General features: G+C 38.7%; 1 protein-coding gene across 1 annotated transcript in view; it reads left to right on the top strand.

The window, feature by feature from the left end:
• Positions 1 to 21233, top strand: part of SNTG1 (syntrophin gamma 1) — a 440267-nt gene that overhangs the window by 165631 nt on the left and 253403 nt on the right. Inside the window, exon 2 of the mRNA XM_075270573.1 lies at positions 17829 to 17870. The gene's annotated coding sequence lies outside the window, so the exon portion shown is untranslated. The remainder of the gene's footprint in view (positions 1 to 17828; positions 17871 to 21233) is intronic.

Below are 21233 nucleotides of genomic sequence, written 5' to 3'. Positions count from 1 at the left end.
TATGAAAAACTATGGTGAATACTTTTGTAGAACACAAAGTACCTATTACTCAGACACTGTGTTAGGACTGTGTGGCAACTGCGGCCGAGGGGTCGAGTCGCAGCCCGTCTCTCTGCGGTAGCGTATTGTCGCCTGTCACTCCCTCCTTGTACCGGCAGTTAGGTTTAGCAAGGGTTAAACCCTCTTGCAGCCGGACGGTGTGGTCAGGCTGTGACTGACAGTCGTGTCGACCAATCACCTCCATCTTGGGCAGCTAGCTTGGCCAAAAGTGGACCGCCCTTTCCCTTTATAAAGAGGGAGGTTCCTCAGCCCGCTGCCCTAATATCAATTCACAAATGCACTGCGTGTGCTTAGGCTAGCTAGCTAGTTAGAAATTTTGTTAGGCAGATTGTAGTTCAGGTAGAATTCTATTTCTTAAAAAAAACTTTAGTTGGTAGCTGCTTGGTGTGCCTCAGGAAGCCACTGTGTGCACACTAGCTAATTGTGGACAGTCTAGCACCAAAGTGCTGTCTAGACTGAGTCCTTGTGCAGCTGCTCGGACCTACACAGGTCGCTGTGATTGTACAGAGAGAACTAGGGTGTGTAGAGGGCTGGCAGTGGCGTCTAACTGTCAGACCCTGTTCACACCAGGGTGCTTCTGTGGTCCAGAGCCCAGCAGGCTCCTTAGGGTTTCATTTGTTTGTTTTTTTAATAAACCCAGCAAACCATAACACACTGCCTCATATAACATGACTGGTGACTGATGCACACTGTGTCCAGAGCGCTTGTGCTAGCCGTTGTAGAAGCAGGCAGGGTATGCATGTGCTCTCTTAAAATGATGTTTCCCATTGTGCTCAACCACTTACTGTCCAGAATTGATCAAATGCATACCAAGTGCTAAGCAGAGTATCCGACCTGATCTTTAATGTGTAATGGGCAAGAGGTCTTCTTCTGTTTTCTAATGGCAAAAAGTTGCAACTAACCCTGCAACCATTCTAGAAAATATGAAATGGTGAGATACCTGTCAGATTTTTTTTTTCCCCAATATTAAAAAATTGAATTCATTTCCGTTTTTCAGATGCATTATGTGCATATGTCCAACAGGGCTAAATATCTCCGGAAGTATTTCGAATACCGTAGTATTCGATCGAGTACTACTCGCTCATCTCTAATTATTAAACTGTCTAGTCTTTATTCCTCCAATTAGTTGACCTAGCTTACCCCAGAGAAAGCCCCAAAATTTTGGTATCTGGTGTCACAACTTAAGTCAATGCCAGTTTCTGGTAAGCCATGACACTTTATTACTAGAGATGAGCGAGTACTTTTCGGATCAGCCGATCCGAAAAGCAAGCTCGCATAGAAATGAATGGACGTAGCCGGCACGCGGGGGGGTTAAGCGGCCGGCCGCCGTCAAAGAGGAAGTACCAGGTGCATCCATTCATTTCTATGGAGCGTGCTGTTCGGATCGGCTGATCCCAACAGTACTCGCTCATCTCTATTTATTACTAAACCACTCAATTTTAGCATAGAAATCATAAAAGTTGCTTTGGTTTTTATTGACACAAATTACCGTATGTCTGAAATGTCCCATTTTGCTAAGTAAGTCTCTGGTCTTGGCCCTAAATCATTTCTTTGACCTAGGTGAAAATGTAGACAGTGATGTGAAAAACAAAGTTTGTCCCATAAAGTTTTCCTCATTGTAGAGATTTCAATGAGAATTACAATAGTGGAGGTGTGAGACTGGTATTATTCATGGTCAGTTCTCCGGTTTTGAGCTACTAGGGGGATACATTTACTGGCACTATTCTACAAAGTGTAGACAGTAATTCCTCATGGAGAAAATATTTTCAGAATTTTTACATTTGATATTGAATGGCATCCAAAAATCAAAAATAAAATACGTGGTTGCCTTACAGATATCAGTTATTTACATGTTTGTGTGAATATTTGGGTAGGGAGAGACTAAGCCAGAGATGTTTCTTATCTATTTTAATATATTCTTCATATTTGCTTTAATATGTAATTTGGAGAATGGACACAAGCTACAGCAATGATAGTATGACTTCTGCTGTTTCTCAGTGGAAATAATTCTAAAAACTGTTGAAAAGTGCAGAGATCCTACTGACATATGTGTTATGAGAGGTGTCAGAGTCTGTCTCCTTCAGTCATGTAAAGCAGCCATCAAGCTTTCATTTCTCACACTTATGGGCTAAGATGTATACAGTGTACACTGTGCATCTTAACTTGTCAAAAATTAAATTGCTTCTGGCTTTCGAAATTCCTCCATTCAATGGGACGTGAAGAAGTCAGCTGGAAAAATGTGAAAATTTTGCAGTTCACTCTATGAATGGGATGGAAAGGCTGCTCTTCTTAGAGACAATGTATTCGCAGAAGGTCTATCGTGGGAGTCAGGCGCTACTTGTTCATTTCTGCGAAGACAGAATAATGAAGTGTCAAATGATAGAAAGACAGTAAAATACCTGCAGTACTCTATCATGAGATTCATGTATGTACTGAGCAGTATACAATAAGTTATGCTATGTGAGCAATTAAACAGCATGGTAGATCGATGGTTAGCATGGCGGTTTTACACATACAGAGAAAGAGTCCATCTAGTGTGATATCTGCTTGGATGTTGCATGTAATTGCCAGACAGCCATAGTTGCTCCACTGCAAGGGAACATGGGAAGAATATGCAAATCTGTCTCCCAAGATGTAGACAGGGAGACAGTGCCTCTGTTATGCTGCCCTCTATAGCAAGCACCCTGAACAACATGCCCGACTTCCCGACTATGGCTGTATAAGTCTCCACACACCTGAGAAAGTGGTCTCTCCCTAAGGATAGACGTTATCCCCAGAATCTGGTCTCTCAGCCTCTCACTTAAACCAAATCAATTCTCTCTAGGCTGTGCTGATGAAGTCCAAAGAGACAGAAACGGTGCCGTCCGTAGCTGAGAAATTGATTTGGTTATAACCTCGCATCATGCAGTAAAGATTTCTGGGAAGTTGGGCATGTTTGCATAGTCTTCCCATGTTCCCTTGCAGTGGAGCAACTATGGCTGTATAAGTCTCCACACACCTGAGAAGGTGGTCTCTCCCTAAGGATAGACGTTATCCCCATAATATGTATGTGAGTGGCAAAGTGACTCTTGGCATTCATTAAACTTATATAGTTAGGGTCTTTGTTTTTTTTTTTTTTGTTTTTTTTTTTACCCCCTATCAGTATGTCTTTGGAGTGTGGGAGGAAACCACACACAAACATAGATGCAGATGTTGTCCTTGGTAGGATTTGAACCCAGGACTCCAGTGCTGCATGGCAAGTGTTAACCACTGAGCCACCATGCTTCCTCCACCCATATACTTAGGGTCTTTATGAATGATCCACATTAAGATCAGATGTCCTGACTTTTTTCTTTACAATTTTTTTGGTGTAATTCAGAATTCATCGTTAAGGATCACAAGCTATCACAAGCAAATACATAAAGGATTTACATACATCCGGAATTTCCTCAGTCTTAGCAATTGCACTATTATGCTGTAGCCAAAAAGTCTATTTTTCTGTTATATCTATAATTGGGGCATATTCATTGGTACTCTCGAGTATTGTCAACTGAACATCCAGAAAACACAACAGACCTAGAATTTACTGTTTTGGGGCTGCAGCAGATGTACACCATGGTGACAGATCCTGCAGGACTTACAAATTCTTTCATACAGTATATAGCTGAGCATATGGATAGCTACTGTATCGACCAACTATACCATTTTGACATAGTTTTATCATTCTTTTATTTTATTAGATGTTTTCTCCTAAGGCTTACTGCCAACTTCTTGAAATACAAACTGGTTATCGATGCTATTCCGGCAGCTGATCTTATCTCGACACCACAGTGAAATTCAATTATATATTAGAGTTCAGCACTCGAGGAAAACAGTGTTTCTATCATTTAGGCTGCCCACTACAATTGTGTGTTTCAGTAGAGCATTTTTTTCAATGTAGCCGGGGAAAGTTCTCAATGTTTTACCTAAGACACTGTTCAAGTTTTTGGAGGCAATGAGTATATACAATCTCCTATAGATGGATAAGTCCAATATACATAAACAATATTGGTGTAACAAAGATAACTGTGTACAGCTAATATGGGAGGAATATGCAAATCTGTCTCCCAAGATGTAAATAGGGAGACAGTGCCTCTGTTATGCTGCCCTCTATGGGAAGCACCCTGAACATCATGGCCGACTTTCCCAGAAGCCTTTACTGCATAATGCAGGGTTATAACCAAATCAATTTCTCAGGTACAGACGGCACCATTTCTGTCTGGTTGGACTTCATCAGCACAGCCTAGAGAGAATTGATTTGGTAGAAGTGAGAGGCTGAGACCAGATTATGGGGATAACGTTCATCCTTATGGAGAGACCACCTTCTCAGGTGTGTGGAGACTTATACAGCCATAGTTGCTCCCCTGCAAGGGAACATGGGAGGAATATGCAAATCTGTCTGCCAAGATGTAAACAGGGAGACAGTGCCTCTGTTATGCTGCCCTCTATGGGAAGCACCCTGAACATCATGCGTGACTTTCCCAGAAGTCTTTACTGCATAATGCAGGGTTATAACCAAATCAGTTTCTTAGCTATGGACGGCACAGTTTGTCTGGTTGGACTTCATCAGGATGGACGTTATCGCCATAATCTGTGTACAGCTAAGTAAAGGAACCAAAGAAGATAATTGAGTTCTCTACAATATATATTTTTGCATATTTTTCAACATAATGTATCAACTTGCTATATAATAACCTGTTTTCTAATTGGTTTATTGATGGGGTTGCATGCACTAAATATACATTGTGTATGTCAAAAATGTCTTTTCTTCTTTAACAATGTAAACTTTCAGGACTATAAAGCCTGCCAGTGGAAGATTCTGTAATTGGAGCGATATAATATAGAATCAGTACTGCTTATACAATCATTGCTCTTATAGCCTGTCATTAATGTACAGAGCACATAAAAGGCTTAAGATAAAGCCCTTATAATGTAGCACTTATTGTAATGCAGAGACTAAAAACGTTTCCACCAATAGGCAATGAAAAAAAAAAAAGATATAATGCACAAAAGGTGAATGTGATAAATAATTTCATGTAACTAATTGAAATGAGAGGTGTTTTGGGGTCTTGTGGGTGGAAGGCTTTTCTCAATATCTTTAGTTTGTTTTATTCGTATTCGCCAGTTGAATCTTTTATACTGTACAGTAATTATTTTCTGTAGCACAAACCAAAGTTCATCGGGTTCTTCTGAAACAAGGATGTTATTCATTATACCTCGACTGGAAATTCAGCTCAGTTGGGCACTAAATGAATATTTGCTTAACTTGCTTTACTTACTGAGCATTCGTTGCTTACTTTATCTTTATTTCTTATATATATATTTTGCCATAATACAGCATTTTCAAATCTATTTCTTATGTCATTTCATGTCAATCTAAACCCTGCCATTCTTTAGTAAGCTTCATTAAGTAATTTTATGAAGAAGTTCAAGTGTACATGGCTGACAGCCTGCGCTTTAATTAATGAATACCTGTCTGCAGGGCAAGGGAGCACTTGCACAGTGTTGGCATATTGCCATGAGTTTGTAAAAACCACCCAGTTGGAAAGGGACATGTGGTGTGATAAAAAGCTGCAGAGAGGGATCAGACAAATTTAGCAATAATTCCATTTGTTACCAATTATTGTCATTATGATTTTTTTAGATCTAGAATTAAATGAAAATAAGGATTATGTAAATGAACTCTGGTACATACAATTGAAAATGAACCGTACCACTAAGACACTAAGCTCACACTTGAAAATTCTAGTAATGAAATTCACTTATCAATTGAATCTTTCACTTCCAGACTACTCCTTATTATTGTTCCTTGTACTCATTTACACTTATAACCATAAGGCATCTTTCATATTTCTTCAAGCGTTCCTTGTGCACGTACATCTTACTAGTCGTATAAATTGTACTTTTAATTGCTTGTCATACTGCAATATTTTGACAGTTTGCACCCACAAAGCAAGTTCTAATGTAAAGGATTTTTTTTTTTTTTTTAGGAAAAAGAGATGAACACAACTGTTAAAATCTAGTGATTCTTCACAATGTATTATTTTGATTCCTTAAGGATTTCAACTCTAGTGAACTCATTTTATCATTAAAAATAATTGTATGCATTTTCAGAATGGTTCCAATGAGAAATGTGTATTGATAGCCCCCCCCCCCCCCATTACTGACGGAGGAATAGCCATCTATGTAATATATAGAAATAGAGTGAATGTGCTATGTCAAGTGTCTGCAGATTCGAAAAAAACAAGAAATTATATACATCTAGTGAGAAAATTGTATAGGGTACCTAGATACAGTTATATTTCTGTTTTGGGCTACTCTTTGCCACTCCCTATACAATGTTCTATACAATAAATATCTTTACAATAGATTCCTTTTGCCCAGCAACTAGTTCCTTCAACCCGACTCTTACACCTGCACACTGGGCTTGATATAGGGATATAAGTCACTGCTCGACACTTCTGGTTGAGGATTATCTCTCTTGTTAAAAAAAAGATCACGTCTTGAAAGAGTGTTGAGACAACCCAATAACATTAGCGGCTTGTCTAGCCCTGCCGAAATCAGAAGTTTCAGCTGAAATTTAACTTTGACAGCCCCTAAAAAGTGGCAGATTTTTGTTTTACACTAGATTTTCCTACTCATTCTCTAATACCATCCACGAGTAGAGTCCTATGGCTACCAAGGTAATAACTATCATAGTCTTCTTTCTGTTCTCAATTTTGCTCGCCTATCCTTGGATTCCCTTTACTACCACTCCTCTGCCCCGTCCCAAGCTGCTAGGCACCATTGGAGCTGCAATATCTGTAGTCCTGAGTACCGTATACCCATGGGCTATATGATGGTCCGATAACTTTATTCCTTACATAAAGGTGTTGTCCACTCATAAACAGTGTTAAGTATTTAGTTCTTTGTCTAGAAGTAGAAAGACTTATGAGGAAAATATTCATTAATAAGGACATCTGGAGAGGTGTAAATGCGTAGTTTCTGCGATAGTTTTAGAAAGCTTTTTTATGTTCCGAGGCTTTTAAAGCTATTAGGATGTTTAATTGAATTAAAGAGCGGTAACTCAGGAGTGAGGAAAGTAGCGGCAATGCAAAAATTCACATTTGTTAACACTATAAACACTTTACCAGATTTACATAGTCCATATATTATCAATAGTAGCTTAAAAGGAAAATGATCATGTATCAATAGTTTGTAGGGGACATTAATTTATTATTTATTTATATAGCACCATTAATTCCATGGTGCTTTACATTTGGGGGTTACATACAATACACAAAATATACAGGTAGATATAATACTAACAGTGACTGACTGGCACGGTGGGGTAGAGGGCCCTGCCCGCGAGGGCTTACAATCTATGGGGAAAGGGGGATAAAGACAGAAGGAGAGGGGGAGACTGTACAGATGGTGGTGTGGTGATTGTGTTATTGGAGGTTGTAGGCCTTCCTGAATAGGGGAGTCTTCAGGGCTTTCTTGATCCTGTGATTGTTGGGCTCAGTCTTATGTGTCTTGGTAAGGAGTTCCAGAGTATGGGGGATGCACGGGAGAAATCTTGGAGATGGTTGTGTGAGGAGTGGATGAGAGTAGAGCGGAGTAGGAGGTCATTGGAGGATCTGAGGTTACATGTGGGCAGGTAGCGGGAGATTAGTTCAGAGATATATGGAGGGGACAGGTTTATTATGTCATACATTTCTATGTATGTTGTAAGACAGTTAATAACTTTGTTGTTACATTACCAGTCCATGACGGGTTTGGGCTGTCATATAGTATATATTCTCCTTCTAACAGTAATACAATAAGACTGCTTGGTTATACCTCCATTGTCAGAGATATTTATACAGTATGTTAAGTAAAACAATGGAGTATTATGTCACGTAAAACCAATAAAATGTCACCTATATGCTGAGACACACTGTAGGTTTCCCATTTTAGTGTCTTAGGATATTTGATATAAAAGATTTCCAGCAAGGGTCCCTGTGTGACGGCCGTTTCAGAGAAGTATCTCAATGTTTATTTTCAGTTTTCTAAATTTTATTGAACTGCAGGATCAAAAATATATTAAAGTACAGTAAGGGTATGTTTTTTGCAGGCTGAAAAAATCAGCTTCAAGAGTCACATTTTTTTTTGTTGCATTTTCTTACATAATTTTTGCTGCGCTTTTTTTTTTTTTTTGCTCCAGCACACTGTATGGACCTGGAAAATTCCCTTTAAAGAAAACACTTGCAGTTTTTGATGCGTTTTTTTTTTTACAAAAAGTGTATAAAAATATGCATCAAAAACCATGTGAGGCCAGGGCCCCACTGGCCGAAAAAGCCGCGATTTGGCTGTGGCGGAAACGCCACGGTAAAAATTGTGGCATTTTACAGTACTTGCAAAGTGGATGGGATTCATGTGAATCCCATGCCCACTTTGCGGAAAAAATCGCAGCGTGGACACACTGTGATTACCAAAACCGTTGCGGTTTTAAAATCGCAGCATCTCAATTATATCTACAGAAACGCCAGCAGCTTTCCTATAGATATAATTGTAACAAAGTCCATGGAGGAAAACTCAGTGAACTTTCTGTTGAAATTGTTGCGGGTAGAGCTGCAATGCGTTCACGCCACAATTGTTCCCGCAGCGCTTTAGCGCTGCATTTCCGCCCAGTTGGGCCTTAGCCCCAATGGGTTTTTTAAGGCAGAATTTGCCTGAAGATAAGTTGTGTTGCTTTTACTTCCTCTAGCTGAAAAAATCAGCTAGGGGAAAAAAAAAACTGCTACTGACTACCATTGAAATGAATAGGAGGTGTTTTTTTTAGGCGAAACCTCTTCAAAATCAGCCTGCAAAAAACTCTTTGTAAACATACCTAAGGGCTCGTTCACACGAGTTCACGTTGAGCTTTTTGGCAGCAGATTTTGAGACAGATTCCGCGTCAAAATCCGCTGCCAAAAAAACTCAGTGTGAACTAGCCCTTAGGGTATGTTTACAAAGGGCTAGTTCACACTGAGTTTTTTGGCAGCGGATATTGACGCGGAATCTGTCTCAAAATCTGCTGCCAAAACTGGCTCCTATTGACTTCAGCTAGTAGTGGAAATAAAGGAGGTGACCCTTCTTGCCTTGGATTCCGTGTCTGAATCAGCCGCGGTGTCCGTGGCGTGAGGCTCCCTCCTGATTAGGCCCATTCATTTGGGCCTAATCTGGAAGGAATGTTGAGACAGGATGCCGGTGCACTGCATCGGTATCTCGTCGCAGCTAGCTGCGCGTAATGTTGTCACGTAGAATGCAAGTTGCATACCCTAACATACCGAAAAAAATCTCCCTGTGCTTTCAAGGATCTGCACAGTTACATAGCAAGATTGAAAAAAAACCAAAAAAAAAACCAAACAAACAAAGGTATATGAATTTCAGCCTGTAACCCTACAATATTTTTATGGAGTAAGACAAAAAAGTGTGAAGTATTTTCCTGCATCTCATTTTAAAAGAAAATATTTCTTAACTCTACATTTGGTAATCAAATAAATCTCAGGATCAAAGTCCAGGAATCTGTCGAATGGAAGCAGTGATAATATATATCTTTAAGACCTTCATCCGGGACTTTCTTTAACTCAAGTGTTCAATTTCTTGTTTTTTGCCAGTCCTGTCTCCTAAGAAAAAAAAAAAAATGGAATAAAAAGTGTCCAAAAAGGCATAGCTCTCAGAATATGGACCAGGAAAACTAATTAAAAAAAAAAAAAAAAAAAAAAAAAAAAAGTAACTTTAAAATAACATAAAAATATAGAAATTATGTATTGCTATGTGTATGCACCTCAGTATAAAGTTAGCATGTTTTATGCCACATAGTTAATATTGTAAAAACAGACTCAAAAACCAAAACCCAACAAGTTGGGTTTTCCAATCCCCCCCTAAATATTTTGCATCCCCCCAAATATTATGGTTTTTTTTTCTCTTAGACACATTAGTCACTGTGAGGACCACAGCCGTACTGTTTCCAAGCATAGAAAGATATACATGAATAAATTACAAGTTCTACAGAATCTTTTCCACATAACTTTTTCAATCTGCTCACCCTCTATGGCTCTATGACATCCTGTCTACACACTATACTGCCTTTTCATGGTGATGGGTCCCTTAAGTTTTTTTTTAGTTGTCTTTCTAAGTCTGATTTTTTGACACTGGTTTTATTTGAACATTTTAGAGGGCCTGTTCCTGACCAAAATGAGGAAATGACAGCAGAAACATATTAGACCTCACATATTTAAGAAAGTTCAAGTTGTCAAATAGTCACTAATCTTTTTCTTGTAGAAATGAAGAAGAAATCATTAAAAGATCTATAATCCTTCAGAGACTCGAGTAATTTACAGCTCAAGTAACTTTTCCCATTTATTCTGACATTTCTAATAATAATTAAAAGATAGGAGGCTGCTATCCAGACAGAAAGATCCCACGGCTGACACCATCTATCACAGTCCATGGTTACTAAAGAGAACTATACTTTATGGCAAATTTGGCCATTTTGTATGAAGTTAAGTTTTTATGTTCTGACAAAACCTTAGCATGAAGATGCATAGGAAAAGATTTACCAAAACTGTTTCAAAGAAATATATAGTCATTACCCATAAAAACCTATCAAGTTGTCCCATTATGGACACTTATGTCCTATCCACAGGACAGGGTATAGGTGCCCAATCACTGGAAACCCAATTACTGTGTCCCCCAGTGATCAGGAGAACACGAAGTTCACCTAAGGCCTCCTTGTGAATGGAGAACCAGTGCCCATGTGTTACCAACTCTCCATTCACTTTTATTGGGCTGCGGGTGTTACCAGAATTTATAGTCCCATGCGTGTATCCTTTTCTTACAGAAGAAGAATGACCCCCCCCCCCCCCAATCTCCCTATTTCTAGGATCTCTAAGGTAAATGACATGAAATACATTACATGTACAGTATGACCCCTGATAGGTTTGACAAGCTCTACAAGACTTAGTATTGTTGGATGGAATTTCTACAACCTCAGGGACATAGAGACCAACTATGGTTGTCGCATTAGTTAGTTTCTTAGTCACACGCCAAGATATTCTGCTCTTTTTTTCACTGGGATGCTCTACCTCTGTTCACGGGACTCTTCTATAACCCTTTTCCATTTCTCTCAGTTTTTGTTATTCCTCTTTTGTCCCTCTTTTTCCTCATCTTTCTTTGTTCTGCAGTATTTGATGATGAAACAAAACTCAGGGATGATGCCAGAACTGGGATCTCAAGTCTTTACATTCTTCTTATTGTATATACTGTATACATTTTGGTAGGCAGGGTTCACAATACCATTGGATTCCATTTAAGAAAAAAAACAAAAAATGGACACCTATCATAACACATAGACATTAAATAACACTTAGGGCTTGTTCACATCTGCGCCTGGGGTCTTCGCTTTCAGGTTTCCGTTTCCTGCCCGAAACTGGGCAGGAGACGGAAACCTGCAGGCATTTTTCAAACCAATTCAAATGAATGGAATTGAAAAGTGTCCAGCTGTGAGCGTTTTATGCTCTCCACGGCGAAACCGTTTTTTTTTTTTTTTTTTTTAACCGGACACAACGTCGGACATGCAGGACATTGTGTCCAGTTTTAAAAAAAACGGTTTAGCCGCAGAGAGCATAAAACGCTCACCGGTGCTCACGGCCAGACCCGGTCTGACGAGTTTGCATGCAGAAGACGGAAACCTCAGAACGGAGAGCGGACACTGGTGTGAACCCAGCGGCACTGATGTTAACTGATGCTAATGTGTCAATTTTTTAATCAAGGAAATTTCAGACGGACCAGCTAGTGTCTGGTGCTAAAATCTTGTAACAGACAATAGCCACGGACACTGCTGATGGAATCCAACGATAGTGTGAACGCCCCCTAACACTGTTGGTGTTTATTCTATAGGGACAAATATCTAACAGTTATTTATCCTATTGGTGTTTAAGGGTCAGAAAAGACCAAGGACACATTATTCCTGCTCTGAGATTCTCTTTGTTCAAATTCTTTGACCTTGACCTTTCAGCTAGTACCAATTCTTCAGTGTAATAGTCCTCTATGGCATTCACAATGCCTTGCAGGTCCATCATTTTTCTCTATTTCTATAATTAAAGGGTATCCTCTCTCTCTTGGAAACAAAAAAGACAGTGGAGATGTCAACATCCTAGATAAAATAACATATATCATTCATATAAAAGGTATACAATATGGGTGAGGATGAACAGAACCCCCTTTCCCTGGGTAAAGATAGATATATATATATATATATATATATATATATATATATATATATATATATATATATATATTGTACATATACATAAATACAGCGGCGGCTATGTTTCACAATAATTAGTCACCAATTTTAATAAATGCCATAATGTAACCCACCGCAGAGAGACTACCTAAGGGGCCTCACATTTGTGTAGGTTGTGTTGTGACCAAATCCGCCTCTGCATCCATCTTATTCTTAATTTTGCATGTATGGTCCCCTAAAGACACCATTTCTTTGTGTCCAGAGCTTTATACAAGCCCTGTTGCAATAAGACTTTAAAGAGACCATGTCAGCGATAAATTCATTATAAACTGGATCACAGTGCCTTGTAGAACCAACTCTTTATCATTTTCCTTTGTGCCTATGTTTATAATGAATTTACTGCTGACAGGATCGCTTTAAGGTCTGTCAGCAGCAACCTTAGTGGAGTCAGTGACATGTATATTGCTGGTAGCAGCCCTGTCCACAAAGCAGTTCAGAGCCTAAAGAAAGGGTTGAGTATGTCCTGAGTTTTGCCTCTGGGCTCATGGCCACCTACATGGACCTGTAATAATATACAGGCCTATGTATGGGGCCATAGAGAATAATGGGTCAATGCGCTGGCCATTAAAAATAGCCTAGCCTAAAAAAAGCTGCCTTTACGCAATGCTTGACTTTAGCCTAAGGCCCCACGTTGTGGAAACGCAGCTTTTTTTTTTTTTTTTTTTTGTTTCAGATTTTGTTGAGGTTTTTTGAGCCAAAGCCAGGAGTGGATTGAGCAGAAGATAGAAGTATAAGAAGTTCCTATATATGTTACATTCCTTTTCTAGCTATTCTTGGCTTTGGCTCAAAAAACCGCAGCAAAATCTGCAACAAAAAAAGTTGCATTTCTGCAACGTGGGGCCTCAGCCTAAAAGTCAGTTATATTAAAGTAAGTTTTTGATCTTTTTATATGTGAATTTTAGTACTTTTATTCTCCATTTCCGTCTGAATTTCCATTTGAGTTATAAAATATTAGAAGATCACATAATTTTGTGAACATAGCACCTTTGTAAAGCATAGTAATTCTATTAAGCTTTAGTTTTACATGATAAAGAATTATCTTCAGTCTTTTGAAGTATGTTTTCGTTCAGCGCTAGATTATGTGGGTGGCTCAACGGCCTTTCCATCTACTTTTATTTGCCTTATTGTAGATAATTCCTTAAGTCTAGACTGGTGTACACAAGTGTTTTATTGTTTTAAAGTGACTTCAATGCAATTTCATTACATAACCCTTTTCTTTCATTTTTTATGTAAGGGCATCTTCACACACATTTAATGTTTCATATTTTGAAGGAATTTTAGTGATGTTTTTCCAATGAAACATTTTTTAAATGCATTTTCTCCGATGATTTTTCTCATTTTTAAAATCCTCTAAAGAAGTCTATTGGAAAATGCCATATCTAAAAAAAACATGAAAAGGGAAAAATGCCAACAAAAATGCTATGAAAAAAATGCATTACACCCTGAGTGTGATTTTAGTCTTAAAGGAAAGCTTTTTGTAGGGAATGAAGTCACGTCTCTCAGCCTAGAAAGAAAAGTCTCCTATTGAAACTAAACAGCAGCTTTGCTCCAATCGATCCCAACAGCCGCAAGTTGCACAACTAATTGTATTTGTATGGATTGCTAGCAGACCGGACAGGATCGTCAGCTTCATTTTTTGTAAACAGCAGCGAGCGGAACGCAAGAGTTAAAAAATGATACATACTGAACCTCCTAATGGCATATAAGGCTCTGTTCACATGAATGTAAGTCTTGACCATATGACTGCCTCTTATGTCACCAAGCTGCATTAGAAAACACTGCCTTGCTATAAGACTATTCATATGTCCATTTTTTTTAACAGACCATGGTGACAGTCTAAAAAAAAAATAGACCAGAGTCTGTGGACAAAAATAGGTCATGTCTATTAGGGATCTGTGTAAACAGGACAAATTAGCAGGGAAAAACATGTGGTTTTCATGGGCAATTTGCACCAAAGTAATCTGAATAAGGCTAAGGCCCAACGCAGTGGGCTGCAGCAAAAAAACGTTGTAGAATCAACGCGTCACGGTTTATCCCGCAGTGCTTTTCTACTTCCATTATACCTATGGGGAAATCGCCGGCGTTTCCATAGGTATAATTCACATGCTGCAATATCCAAAATCGCAATGGTTTTGGAAATCCCAGCATGTCTGCTGCACATATTTTCCCACAATGTGTTTTTTGCAGGGACTGTAAAAGGCTGCGTTTTTTTTTTTTTTTTTTCAGCGTCGCAGCCAAACTGCAGCGATTATGCTTCGTGGGACCCTGGCCTAAGGTGTTACATAGTTATCCCTACTTAGGGTAAGTTCAGACGGGGATTTTTGGACCAGATTTTGATGCGGAGGCCGTCACAGAATCTGGTCCAAAAAACGGCTAGTCCCAGCTGGATACCGGTGCATTGCAGCGGCATCCAGTTGCGGCACTCCACTCTGGATTAGGCCCAGATGAATAGGCCTAGTCGTGAGAGAGTATCAAGAAAGGGCAACTTGCTGCTTTTTTTTCCGCGAGCGACAAAAAAATGCTTGCGGAAAAAAGGAGTGAACGGCTCCCACTGAATTCAATGGGAGGTGTTTTTTGGAACCAGATTCGGAGGCGGCCTCCATGTCAAAATCCAGTCCAAAAATCCTCATGTGAACTTACCATGAGAGTGAGTTTCCCATGAGGAAAAATGCAGCTCCTAACAGGCGCCATCATTTGGTATGTTCTGTAGACAGTCTGGGTGCTGTCATGTCTATGCCTTTGGCTTCTAAACATTGGACAAGTCCTGATTTTATTTTCTGTTATATGTGCAAATTATTATATTAAATGTGCATCATATCTAATGGAAATCCAGGTGGAAATTGTATAATACTTGACCTGACCTTGCTATACAAGGCAGTGATATAAATATACAGTATATGATGAGTTACTTTTACTCGGCACAAAACCATATTCTTGTTTCAGTGGAGATAATTCTAATATTTTATTTTTGCCTTTGATCTTTAGTCTGATCTTTACAACAGTAATGTCTCAGGAAAGCTGCAGATAGATTTTGTATATTTTCCTTAATATATATTCTAGTCTGGCGTTCCATTCATCAAAGTAAAGTTTGCATCTTTCTTTTCTTAACTGTGCCTCTTCAGAATAAAAGATTCCTTAGTGTAGCATTTGAGCTGCTCTCTATGTTCCCTGCCCTGGTTTTTGAAAGGATGACAGCATTAAATATGCACAGCGCTTTTTGAGTGGGTCTGCCGGTCACATAAATCACAATATAAACATAAAGCAAAAGCAAAGTGTGACCGCTGCAAGTGAATCAAGGGTAACATCAAAAATTGGTACATACTTTATGGATAATAAGACTTTAAATGAGTTTTTGTTATTTTTCTAGTTTTGTTTTGCCTTTATGTCGAAGATGCTGTATCTTTAGTTGTTTTAATAGACTGCATTATATTTCCCAATGTTACTATTTTCCATTGGGGATAAAAGATTGTAGTCTTTGCCCATCTTTTTTAGCTATATATTTTCAACATGGCTAATAATAGCTAAAACATTGAGGTATAGTTATAAAGTGTAACTAAACTTTTTTTTTAATCATAAATCCATGGTGCAGTTGAAGTTAAACTAAGTAACAAACAGGCAATAGCCTGTTCTGTTTTGTTTTTGTTTTTTTTTGTATCACTTTGCCACATGAAATATGTACAATAGAAGTCTATGGAGAGGGAACAGGAAAAGGAGGGTTGCTCAAAGCAGGGAGATATCTGCGATATAGAGAGTTCTTTTTCACTACACATCTGGGTTATAAGCAATTCCTATATAATCTACCCTATTAGAAATTACTCATTTAACACTGTAGACGGCCTCATTGGGGAAAACATATGCATTTGTAAATACTCAGACTACATCACAGTCAATGGTAAAGTGACACAGGGGTCAGTATTGGGTCCTCTCTAGGGTTGACCCGATCTTGAGATTTCAGGATAGATTTTAAAATCCGATTTCTGATCATTTTCCAGCTGATCCCAATCGTGAAATTTGCTTGATCGCCGATCGGAATCCAATCTTTTCTGATCCCGATTGCTCAACCCTAGTCAATGCTTTTCTATGGGAAAAATCACTTTTAGGGTTGAGCCGATCTTGAGATAACCTCCGACCTTGATCCCACTGGAAAGGTTCGGGATAAGAGCCAATCTTGAGATATCAGGATCGATTTTAAAATATGATTTCCAATCATTTTCCAGCCGATCATGATCGTGAAATTTTTTCAGATCTCGATCGCTCAACCCTAGTCCTCTCCTATTTAATATGTTTATTAATGACCTGGTAGAGGGTTTACAGAGCAAGATCTCTGTTTGCAGATGATACAAAACTCTGCAAACTAAGCTAAATTGAGGAGAACAGAAGAATATTACAATGGCATCTATGGAAGTTGGCAGCTTGGGCGGAGACTTGGCGAATTAAGTTCAATGTAGACAAATGTAAAGTTATGCATTATGGACAAAGAAATAAAAAGTAGAATTATGTACGTACTAGTAAATTACTGGGTAAGATAATGGTGGACAGTAAGCTTACCTTTAATGACCAGCCCCAGGCAGCTGCTGCTAAGGCAAATAAAATTGACTTTAGATTTTAGTAAAGGCAACCTGATTCATAGTTTTATACTAATTTCCATATTGGAGTCAGAATGGGATTTTTTTCCACCGGACTTGAGACAATTGCCTTTTTTTTGTTGCCTTCCTCTGGATCAACACTATAGGGTTATAGGATGGACCTGTGTCTTCATCCACTATGTAACTGTGTATCTCCTTCACTCTCCATAGACATTACTATTAATTTGCTGTGTACAGACTGCAGTCAGAATCACTTAGTTGTCAGATAAGTTTTTTTGACTTCAGATGCACTGATTTATTAAAAAAAAAAAAAAAAAAAGTCTACTTGCAATTTACATATTTTACAGACGTTCGGGTTGAATGTATTATTCATTATGCAGAAATTCTGTAAGCTTTTAGTTGCGAGGCAGGCATACTGTAATGAACTTATCAAAGTGCATGGGGTCATATTGTATGCCATATTGTATGCCTGTATGCCTCCAATTTCATACGGTTATTCATCACAGAATTTTTTATTGTCATGAATTCTGACAGGGAGAAATATGGTGTATTATGGCAATATTCTTCCCTAAAACCATTGGTTCTAGGAGAGTATCACTCTGATCCTGTACAGACGTACCATATGGCAGCACACTGAGAACTATGCAATGATTTATGGCAGTTAGTTATTTTTTAGCATTTGCTATCTATAGTTAAACAATTCATTTATTAAATAACTTCAGATTTTTTTTTTTTTTACCTCATCAGTTACTTGAAAACAATTAATCAGATTACATAATTGGGGTCATTAAAATATGTAGCAATTATTATTTATAGAGTCCTAATTTACATGTCTCTCTTTATTTCTTCAGATGATCCAGCTTCAGAAACTAAGCATTCACCCCACACAAAAGGTATGTAGTATTAAAACATGTTACTATACATTATGGCTTGTTCTTGTCTATTGCTGATAATGTATTTAAAGGGGTTTTCCTATCTCAAGGATCCTATCTATACTGGTAGCTTATGTAAATTGAAGATTTTTCCTAAATATATTGCTTTAGAAATTCTGCTTTGTTCTCCTGCTATGTGACCTTATTCCTCTTTGTTTACACTGCGTTGCTATAACCACAGACCTATAGGACAAGTGACATCACTCACTGCTCTTGCTGGCAGGGCAATCTGTTCAGCTAATTGCAGCTTCCTGATAAAGCCAAGTCTGTTATCTCTCTATGTAAACACACAGATAACAACATCCTGTACAACCATCTGCATATTATCTGATCTTCATAAATGTTCTGTGTCCCGTTCAGCAAGAGGGAGAAGGGGGGAGAGAAATCCAGGAAGCGAGAAGCAGACACTGCATGCAGTATGCTGAAACACTGAGATGGGGAAAACCCCTTTAATAACATTATGTATGTTAAAAGGCACTGAACACACTAAATAAATAAAAAATAACTAAAAAAAAACAAAAAAACAAAACAAAGAACACTTGCATTAATAGAAAAGTGGAGAGTTTCATGCAGGACTTTTCCTTTTCTCCTGAGGCCTCAGAACATGGTGGGTGCCTGGGTCACATCGGTGATTGAAGCAAATACAACAATGTATGCTGCAGTTTTGGCAGTTGCAGCATGTCAATTATACCTACGGTAATGCTGGCAGTTTTCCTATTGGTATAATGGAATCAAAGTCTGCAGAGGAAACCTTTCTGGTCTTTCTGTGAAAATTTTTGTGGGAAAAACGTGATGTATTGCCACTGCAGTTTTTCTAACAGTGCTGTTTTGCTACGGCTTGCTACGTGGGGCCTTAGCCTTAAGCATCTTTCTAAACCACCCCTGGGTATAACATTATGATGCCTTTGTAGAAGGAACTTTCAGGTTAGTAGGTGACTTTGCTTTCATTAGTATTACTCCCCAATTGTTCCAATGCCATCATTAAACTGATTTAAAGTTGGAAATATTCCATTTCCATTTTAAGGCTCAAATTAATTTTGATCTTGTAATACATGACTGGGTAGGTTTTGCCAGAGCAAGAGATGCTGTTTGCAGAGGTTCTCAACTGTGGCTCATATTGAGGGGAAAGAGATGATGGATGCAAATGTATATAATACCCAGTAGCTCTTGTAAGGCACATGTACAGAGGTTAAAGGGTTAACCACTTGATAATATTGATTGATCATCTGCTCTGGGACAGCGCTTCTCCTATTAATGTTCACATGCTAGGAACCATGCTGCTCATTCGCCCAGGGACAGCATTGCAGTACTTAAAGGTACCTCTAGATATTCTTGTTACGGAGCAGCTGATCTGCGTGAGTCCTTAATTGTTGAACACTCGCCGATCTATACTGATGACCTAACCTAAGGATAGGCCTTCAATATTAGAGAGGTGATAACCTCTTTAACATAATGAGACACTTCTTAGATCGGCAAGAGTTCAACACTTAAGGACTCACCCAGTTGTCAATTTACTTAGAAATTTCCAGGGAATACTATAGAAGAGCGACATAATGAAGAGTTTCTCCAGAATTGTCATTTCAAGTCGAGCCCAGAGAGGTGACAGGTCATCTAACCCATTTCCTCTTTATGAAACGTTGAAGACCTTTTTGAAAGCTTTACAAGAAGTGTTCAAGACCTGTACCATAATATTGAACATAAAAAAAATTAATATATTGCTCCCCACCACAAATGTATGCACCACCAACTGAGCACAGAAACAAATCTCCTGGTTTGAAAAGATCCTAGAGTGTAAACCTACCTGTGATCAATGAATAATACAATATATTTATGCTGATAACTCATTTTGGAAAATACAGCAGGAAAAATAATAAATGTAATTGATTTTCAGCCTTTTAAATGTCAATCACATCTTTGCAAAGGTTCTCAGGAAGGTTCCAGATTCAGCTAAGCTGGTAGAATATTAAATAAAAAGAGAATTTAGTAGGAAATGAGAAGTAGAATGTGAGAAAAACCTGCTGCGTCTTCCCCAAATGAGGTCTGAGGGATCATTGCATTAGCCTGCTAATAGATAACCTTTGTCATGTATTAAGAAAAGTGCTGTTTTTGAAGGAATAAGAAACAATTTGCTCTTCATAATAAAAATTAACAGTAAAACTGGTATATTGCATTAGTGTTTCTCAACAGCTTCAAGTGAAATTAAATCTGAAGTGCCCCCAAAGTAGCAATCTGTTATAAATGTTACTAAAATAGAGCATTGCTTGGAGTCTCCATCCTTAAGTTAGATTTTTTTTCTATGTAGACTGTGAGCCCCATATAGGGATCACAATGTGCTTTTTTTTCTCCCATCAGTATGTATTTGTAGAATGGGAGGAAATCCACATAAACATGGGGAGAACATACAAACTCCTTGCAGATGTTGTCTGTGGTGGGATTCAAAAGCAGGACTCCAGCGCTGCAAGGCTGCAGTGCTAGCCACTGAGCCACCGTGTTGCCCCCAGTCCTTAAGTTAGATTTGAAGAGAAGAATTGCATAGCATACAACAATATTCTTCCCACCAAAGTCATGGACACAACAATGTAACCCTAAGGTAAAGGGGTCTTTGGTGGAAGCTGGTGTTAGGGGGCATAGGACCCATCACCTGATGTCCATAATTTCATGGGTACTGCATCAAAGTGAAGAAGGGAGTATACAATTGTGTTGCCTTATCTCCTCAGAATGAAGCTAAAGCTCTTTTTGAGATTCACAGACACTCAATATTACAATCTTGTCCCTTTTTTGCAAACTTACTAACACAAAATATGCCCACATTGCATATAAAATGACCAAGAGTCCAGTGGATGCAGGAGTATTCCACCAGACCTGGGAGATATGCCTTGTGTCCGGGAAATTCTTAGTGCTTCCACACAGTATAATGTCCTCCACAATATAATGCCTTATTATTGGCCACACAAATTTCTCTCTACAGTATAAAGTTCTGCAAAGTATAATGCCCCATCAGAGTCCCCCACGGACAGTATAATTGCTCCCTCAATACCTCCCACATACAGTATAATGGCGCCCTCAGTGCCCCACAGTATAATAGCCCACAGACACCATATAATGACCCTGTTAATACCCCCACACACAGTATAATGGCATCCAAAGTGCCCTCATTCACAATATAAGGGCCCCTTGAGTTTCCCCACACAGTATAGTTGCCGACCAATGCCCTCACACAGTACAATAGCCCCACAATGAAATTTCTGCAACCCCATGGGTCTAAAATATTATTTGAAACAAACAAATCTGCATTTGAAATGGATATCCAAACTTGATGCAATG

The sequence above is a fragment of the Leptodactylus fuscus genome, chromosome 4 (genome assembly GCF_031893055.1).
Source record: "Leptodactylus fuscus isolate aLepFus1 chromosome 4, aLepFus1.hap2, whole genome shotgun sequence".
In the NCBI taxonomy this organism is placed as follows: domain Eukaryota; kingdom Metazoa; phylum Chordata; class Amphibia; order Anura; family Leptodactylidae; genus Leptodactylus; species Leptodactylus fuscus.
Note: the sequence above shows the minus strand (reverse complement) of the source record. Positions and strands in the feature narration are given on the sequence as shown.